This window comes from Triticum dicoccoides, chromosome 2B (assembly GCF_002162155.2).
Source record: "Triticum dicoccoides isolate Atlit2015 ecotype Zavitan chromosome 2B, WEW_v2.0, whole genome shotgun sequence".
NCBI classification, from domain to species: Eukaryota; Viridiplantae; Streptophyta; class Magnoliopsida; order Poales; family Poaceae; genus Triticum; species Triticum dicoccoides.
Window position 1 is genome coordinate 27,197,275 of NC_041383.1, and position 8,525 is coordinate 27,205,799.

At 44.4% G+C, this 8,525-nt stretch overlaps 1 pseudogene; it reads right to left on the reverse strand.

Moving 5' to 3' along the window:
* Nucleotides 1–3,604: 3,604 nt before the first annotated feature.
* LOC119360310 lies at nucleotides 3,605–7,171 on the reverse strand (annotated as a pseudogene).
* Nucleotides 7,172–8,525: the final 1,354 nt, after the last annotated feature.

Genomic DNA, 8,525 nt, shown 5'->3' on the forward strand with positions numbered 1-8,525 from the left:
CAGCAATCTTAGGATCTAATTCCCTTCCTTTCCTGACATGTATAAGACCGACACAAGCAGTTGGACAAGTTACAACCTGATGCCTTGTTAAAAGAAGACTTTCCTATAAATTTCCAAGAGCAATTGATAGATCTGCATATATGTATATAGAAGCATCGGTATAGTTACCTTGATTAACTGCTGCATTGTAACAAGCCTAGGTACACCACACGAGCAGTAAACTAGAGCGTGGGTGAGGAAACTGAAAGTTGCATGCAGAGAGCAGAGTTATGCTTCAGATAGCAAGGTAAGGGAAACGGCTATGCAGAAGCATAGCCGGATAGCCCTTACCAACATTCCTTGCGTCTGCTTTCCTTCTCTCTTTGCTCTCTCTCTCTCTCTCTCTCTCTCTCTCTCTCTCTCTCTAAGTAAAAGCTGCAAATTCTTTGCTTCATACACTGATACACATCACATCATTGCATCACCAGATTCTTTGCTTGGTGGGTTTAAAGATACACAGGGGTGTAAAGGTAAAGATAAATCTGGTTGTTGTCTGCCATCCTGTTAGTCGAGCAACTTTTGTACGCCATTAATATTACCTTGAGGAACACACAGTGTGTCTTGGGCACCAACACTGCCTCTAAGCCATAGTTCTAACAGTTTTTATTTTCATATAGTACTTGTAAAGCAAATGAGGTAAAAAAATATAATTAAAGCAGTTCGAGCTGGTGCAGTGACGTGGACCCACATGTCAGCTGCTGTGTGGAGGCCGCCTCATTCCTTTGCCACGTCAATGCAACCTCACGCAAGTCAGAGCCAAATGTTTGTTGGCCTGAAGTTCTTCCAAGCGCCATACTGAATGTTGGTCAGTCAGTTAACATTTCCTCTTACAACTGAGTTTGGACAGCTACTAGTAGCTTGCAAATGGAATGGAAGGAGGTCACAAGAACTTGAGCGAGTAAGTGCTTGGAAGCAGCTGAACTTCCATTTACAGTCCCTTGCTCTGAGAAGCATAAGCCGCTCCTTTGGAGTGAATACATCTTCTTTAATTCTTAGCAAAAGAGAGAAGCAGAGGAATCAACTTTGCAGTCTGCCCCTGCCCCAGCTACGAAACATTTTGGAGCTCGCGGAGTAGGACAAGGATAGACGACTGGGTGGTAGGCTTGAGTTTTGCGTCGCCCCGCTCTGAGTCGGCGACCCGCCGATCCCGCCAGGGTTGAGGTGGTCGCGGGAGACGGCACGCTGAATTCACGGTCGGGCATGTGTGCGACACAAGATTGGGGAATTGCAAAATTACCAAAGCGGTACCTAGTTTTTTCGTTTTTATTTTACTAGCCAATTGTGCACCCTTTAAAATCCAAAAAATAGAAAACAAATTCAAAAATATATTGATGGAATGATTATTTATTTATTTTTTTTGCAAAAAAGATCAGATCTATTACAAAGATCGAATTGACTCGTTTGCACTTTCTCAAGCTGCGGTTAGTTTCCGACAAAATAATATTCCTTTGTCGGAGTAATTAATGCAAATGGGGCCAGCCTGATCTTGTCGATGACGCTAAGGACCAGCACCCTGGAGCCGCAGCTCCCCGATGAATCCTTAAATCGTTCTGAAGAACCTGACACCAAATATCGTCATTGCGCGCGCACGGCGAGAAATCTTAACCTCACCGCTCCAAGGAGCTGGCAGGAATCTACGTCGGAGCTCCTTCTAATCCGTCCCAACGGAAGAAGAGTGACTCGAAGAAGGAGCGCGGCCATCCGTCCAAATAACGCCCATGCGAGGATGAAAACCCTATCTATCTACTAGCGGGAGTCGAGACACCACTGGGTGAGCTCTCTCAAAACAAGCGATGTCGCCCATGGGGTGAAGGTTGGTCTGTTTGGTGGATCAAACGGTGAGTGATGAGAAACTAAACAGTTACGACCAAATACCGTATAGCCGTACCTCTGAATAATTTTGTTTGGAAATTTTCTACAGACTGAAAAGCAAATAGCCTTGCCTCTGAATATTACAGTATTCAATCAATCACACACACACAGCACTGCATGAGCAGGCAGGGTGATCATGCGGCACAAGCTCAATGCCCTCTCATTTATTTCTCTCTTGCTCAATGCCCTTATCGCCGCCATTTTTCTCAACCTGTTGCAGAAATCATTTGACCTCACTGAATTCGTTGAAATGTCGCCAAAACACTTGCTGGTGGTTGCTCCTGGAGGTGCTGCAGGCTAGCTACTTGAGCAACTTTTTCTGCCATTTCATTGACACATTGATAACCAAAGGATTCTCTTTCTACTTGTCTGCCATGTATGTATTGGTTGTTAGCATCTTTAGTCTCGCTAAACTTGGAGTTGCTTAAGTCAAATCTGCTACAGCCAAGTCCCGGAATTAATTCAGGCTTTGTTCGGTTACACCCTGCCCTAAGAGGATTGGAGGGGATTTGGGGGGGGATTTGACTTGTAGAGGATTTAATCCACCTCAATCCCTGTCAAAACCCCTCCACAACCCTGTCAACCGAACATGGCCTCACGGAATCTGTTGCGGATATCATCTGAACTCACAGAATTCGTCGAAATGTCACTAAAACAATCACCGTTGGTTGCTTCTGTAGGTGCTGCAGGCTAGCTAGTTGAGCAAAGTTCTCCTGCTATTCCAGTGACAAATTGATAACAAAAGGATTCTACTTCTACTATTTGCCTGCCATGTATGTACTGGTTCTGGTTGTTAACATCTTCAGTCTTGCTAAATTCAGAGTTGCCTAAGCCACATCTGCTACAGCCAATAGGACCTAGAATTAATCAGTTAACCGCATGTGGCTTATTATCTACTCTAATCCAAGCATAAATCTAGTTAGTAGAAACGAACGGTTTCCAGAAACAACTAGTCAAGAAAAATCTGACCCAAGTTAATTTTACAAGCTTATATTCCATCAGCGCAGAACAAAACATAAAGCTGCAGTTTATGTATGACACACACACAAATCACCATTTGTATAGAAGTCGAAGGAATTGCTTAGCATTACAATAATCAGTCCGTAGCTGACAAATCACACTCCACAACACAGAAATGGAGAGCAACAGGATAGCAGCAGCATGAGCAGGCAGGGTGTTCATGCAGCATAGGCTGAATGCCCTCTCTTATTTATTTCTCTCAAAGCTTGTACCATGCATGCATCATCTATCCAACCAGATGATGCATGCTTACTTTGAAGCCTATATGGCTTTCATCAAGAAAATATGAGCAAAACAAACAAGATCAAGATAAACCAAATCAAATCAGACTGAACTGGAAGACGCACCACCAAACCAATAGCAATGCAGATGCAGATTTCACACAACCACACGGGCCAATCAAGCAGCATCAAGTAAGGCAAAAACACACACGGACGCACACTCCAGAGAAAGCTTCGGCTAATTAAGCACCGTAGCACCATAGGGCCGACGTTCCTGTAGCGATCGTCGACCATGGATGGATTTGATTACCTACAGTGGTGCAGCAGAACAAACCATCAATGGGATGATACTATGCACGTATAGTATCAGGACAAAAAAAAGTAGTACAGAACTACAGATAGAAACAGCAAGTTTAAGTTCGCTAACACACCAAGTTATTGATCAATATATCTCACCTGAGAACGGTGACCCTTGGCAGGTGGGCCTTCTTGTAGTATCACGAGTGGCTCGGCTCATAGAGCGAAGGGTCGTGCTTTGCCCCCAGCCCTTCCCACTCCAGGTTGTCCCACCAGTCCTTCTCGCAGTCCACCTTGGGCCGGTTGGTGGTGCTGCCGCTGACTGCCGGCAGGCGTCGAAGGCCCCAACAGCCCCGGATTCTGACGGTCTCAAGGTTCGGCGCGGACATCCTGCTCCCACAGATGCTCTGTAGGTGGGAGAGCTGGTACAGGTGGATCCTTCTTAGGTTGGGAAATCTTATAATTTCCTGCTTCTCTTGGCGCTTAGGGTCCAAAGGGAAGACTTCCTTCAGATCACCGCAGCACACGATCTCGAGCGTTTCCAGTCTAGGCAGGGTGTCCATATAGTCAGACAAGGGAAGCACATGTATGAGCCTGGGGCAATAGTCCAGGTGCAATAATACTAGGTCTTTGAAGGATCCTCCAGCTGGTTGGTATGTTGTACTCCAGTTCCAGATGTAGCATGCCACAGGGAGCTGGGATGCCCAGAATGTAGACAGAGATAAAAAGGAGTGCTGGTCACTACTTACTTGGGGAGTGGAAAAGACCGAGCATAGCTTGGGGCACCTCTCTACTCTGCACCAATTAAGCCACCTCCACATTGCACCTTGTGGGCACGGAACGCAAGTGATGGACGAGCTATCATGCACATACAACAACCGTGCATCATCCCACATCAAAACAGGGGCTAAAGCAACACTAGTACTAAACCTTTCAGTGTTGTGTTGTCGCTGTAACGATCCTCTCTCCATACCCTCTTCATCTTGCATGTGGAAGTACCAGGCTCGAGGACCTGGAGTAGGAATAGGTGGACAAGCCCACATCCAACTGATCACACCTTCGATTGCACTGATAGCTTGCGGGTGCTCCTGAAAGACATCTCTTGCATATAAGTATTGAGAATTCTGCTGCTGGCTCCCGATGCCTTGAGCTACTTCATGACCACCAACAGCAGCTCCACTTGCAGGACACGAGGAATCAATCTCCATGTATACAAGGCTTTTCATCAATGAATGATCTCTTAATGAGTAAAAGAAAAGTTTCCCATCGTTAGATTTCCAAACGGGCAGAAGCGACCACATGAGCCGTGGATCCACTACAGATACGTACCACATAAACTCAAAAGATCCAGTTCGACTGATGCCTTGTGGTGAATCCCCAAAAGCAAGGATAGATGATAATCCTGCAGCAGCACTAGCCTCCTTGGTCTTTTCTTCCCAATTATTCTGGCTAGGTGATGCAGATTGGACGGTGCTGACGTGCAACTTCTCCAAATACCATAGCATTCTATCATTCGCTGGCCATAATATTGCACGGAGCTTCTTGCAGCCCAGCAGCATGAGGCGGTTCAGGTATGGAGCTTCCACTTCTCTGAGGTCAATTGTTTTCACTGCTGTGCCTGAGAGGTCCAGCTCCTCCAATCTCCCCAAATTTCCTCTGAGAATTATACTATTTAACTGAGAACAACCCCGGAAGGAGATGCTAGATATCTTGGCTGCAGTTGCATCTTTGTTGATGAAGCTAAATGACTCAAGCAATGGAGGCAGGACATCGTTGATGATGCTAGATGTCGTAAGGCTGTTTGTACTGTACATATTGGGGAAATGTGCTTGATTATTTGTGTCTTCGTTCTCCATAGGGACCGGATCAGCTACTGTTACTCGAAGTACTACAAGGCTTGGTCTACCTCCACACAAATCACGTATGCTCCCATGCTTGACTCCTTGCACATTCAGCTCCCTGAGGTCAACCATCAACCTCTTCATCTTTTCCGACAGTAGCCAGTACCATTCTGTATACCTCAGATCCATCACCCATAGCTTCTGGAAACATGACATGTCTTCATTCTGACTTGGATGCTCGTCATCATCTATGATATTTGTGCAATGGTCCAGATGGAGCAATCTTAGTTGGGCACAATGGACGAAGGGAGGAGATGCAAAACTGAAGGTGCAATGAGACAGATGTAACACACGCAGCTTGCTACTTTGTGAATGTTGGAACATGCCAACTGGCAATATTGATGTTGTATTTCTTGGTGGTTCATCTGCAGAAAGGAAGACTGATGTCACCTGAGTAGGCAGCACATGACTGTTATCCTTTATATGGAGTTGTTTGTGGGTGGTGAAATTCCAGCGGTTAACAAGTAAATCATCTGACACCTGTAGCACCGGAGCTACGGCCTTATTATAGTCGGCTTTACAATCCAAGCTCATGTTTTTCTGAAGAGAATTGCCAATGTCCCATGCTGATGAATTGTCTTGGCCCTGTATAATACCATCGCAGATCCAATAGTTTGGTGCATGTGTCTTCAAGTCCATAGAAAGCAGGTCCCTGTATATGAGGCACTCCATGACTATCTTGTGGCTCATATCGTCGGCCTGAACAATCCCAGTGCACTTGGCAATATCCAAAGCCACTTCATGCAGTATATCTCTTACTTCAACTTTAGATTCAGGAGAAGCAGATAAGCGAACATTTGTCTGACTCTTCATCTTTACCTTTTCCCCATCTTCTAATCTGAGAATCATCCGAAACCTCCCGTGCCAGCTCCACAAGACCTTGTTACCCAAAAGTGATATTACTGGGACACCACACTCATACAAATCGATGTATCTGTTGCTTCCGTTGTGGAAAACCACCAGAAATCTACTGTTATAGAGTTTTCTGAATATTTCCATCCTGATATCTGCAATCACCTCTCTGGAGCCTTCATCTTTCCCATTGAAGTCGTCGTCCTCGTCATACTGATCGAAGATGGCCATCACGGACTGCGGTAGCTCTAGCTCCTCCGCTACTGCCCTTTGCAGAGACCTCATGTTTTTCCACACGGAGCAGTCCACATGGATAACCTTATCAAACTTGCTCGATCTTGTTGATGATTTCAGGCGTTGGGCTACCAGATTGAGAACTGTGGATGCTCCCAATCCTCTCCAGCCCTTGAAGTAGATAACGTTTCCTTTGCGTGTATCCTCCAAAACATCAACTATCTCTCCTGCTGCGGCATCGATGTTTTTTGCCTGGATCTTAATCTTCTGCAGTGTTCAACAAGAATAACACCAAATGAGGCTCGCCATTTTTAGCTTTATTTCTGCAAGTCTTTCATTTCAAACTACAATGCGCATCATAACTAAAAAAACCCATAAATCAATTAAGACATAACTTATGAACACAAATAAAAGCAAGGATCAAGTGGTGCATATAAAATCATGCAAGTGAGTGATAACTGCATAATCACTGATCAAGTTGTAAAAAATTAAGTGCCAAAGACCACACCGAATATGCTATAGATTTTTCAAACTTCAAATGCTAACAGAAGCAAGTGTAAATAAATAGGAGAAAAAGTTCTCGCCATGATGGCCTTTAATTGTTGGGCATACCACTACTGAAGATCCGATTGGAGCTCACAGCTCACTAACTAAAGAAATTAAGAAAGTAGGACACAACTCTGCAGCATTAATCACTGAAGATAAAGGTGAGTGTTACATTACCTCTGGAGGCATGATGAATCAAACCAATCTACTATTTTGGCTAGGATCTAGTTCGCACTTAGCAACAAGGCCAGCAGCTTCATGTCAAACGATGTGCGGCAGCAAATTCCTTCCTTTCCTACACATTTGAACAAGTTAACATCATTTCTTGTTAAAGAATTGGTGACTCATACAGATTTGGCGAAGGAATTAAGTAATCTGTAGATATGTGTACAAAATGATTCGGGTCGGTACCTTGATTAATTCCGGCGCTCGCAGAAGCCTAGATAAATCGATGAGGTGGACAAGGAAACTGGAAGTTGCATGGAGACATGTGCCTTGCGTAGAAGGAATATGGATGTAGCTTCGCTAGCTAGCAAGTATAGGAAACGGGACGAGACTTGCCTGCTCCCCGGCGTATGCCCATCCGTGCTCCCGCATACGTGGCTTGTTTTGATTGGAACAAAATAAGGCCCAGTCCCACCCCCTTAAAATCAGGGGGGATGATTAGATAGAAAAAGAAAAGGAAAAAAGACAGCCGTAGGATGAAGTGGAAGCACGGATGGGAGCATTGGAAGGAAGCAGGCAAGCCGGATCCAAGGAAACGGGGCATGCATACACATATGTGGTGGCATTCCTTGCGTCTGCTTTGAGGGCTTTTTCTTTGTGCTTTGTCTCTCTAAATAAAAGCTGTGAATTCCTTGCTTCCCACACACCGCATCCATCATTATATTCTTTGCTTGCTGTGTTTAAAGATACACAGGGAAATAGTAAAGCTAAAGATAAAAATGGACTGCTACTTTGTTGCCTGTCATCCCGTCAGTAGACCAAGTTATGCATCACGCTATATCTCGTCTGTCTTGAGTAACAGAGAATGACGCTTTGGCAACCCAGACTACCTCTGAAACATAACTCTAATTAACTAATTTCTATGTGCATATACTTGTACGCCATTATCATATAGCCAAAAATTGCATTTTGGACCACATACTTTTATCATATAACCATGTTCTAGGGAGGTACCCTTAAATATACATTTTAGGAGATCTTTAGTTGGGGAGCGTTGGAACTCCTGGTTACACTTGGTACGGAGGTTGATGGAGATTCAACTATCCGACCAACCTGATTCCTTTCACTGGAAATTAACCAGAAGTGGAGTGATTATGGTCAAATATATGTATATGGATCTAATTAATTATGGCTCAATCCCAAGATCAATACATATTTGGAAAATTAAGGTTCCCTTGCGTATCGAAAGTTTCATGTGGTTTGTCCACAAGCAAGTGATCCTCACCAAAGCTAATTTACTAAAGCAATGTTGGGTAGGAAGTGCACGATGTTGTTTTTGTGATCATAACGAAAGAGTACAATACCTATTCATAGATTG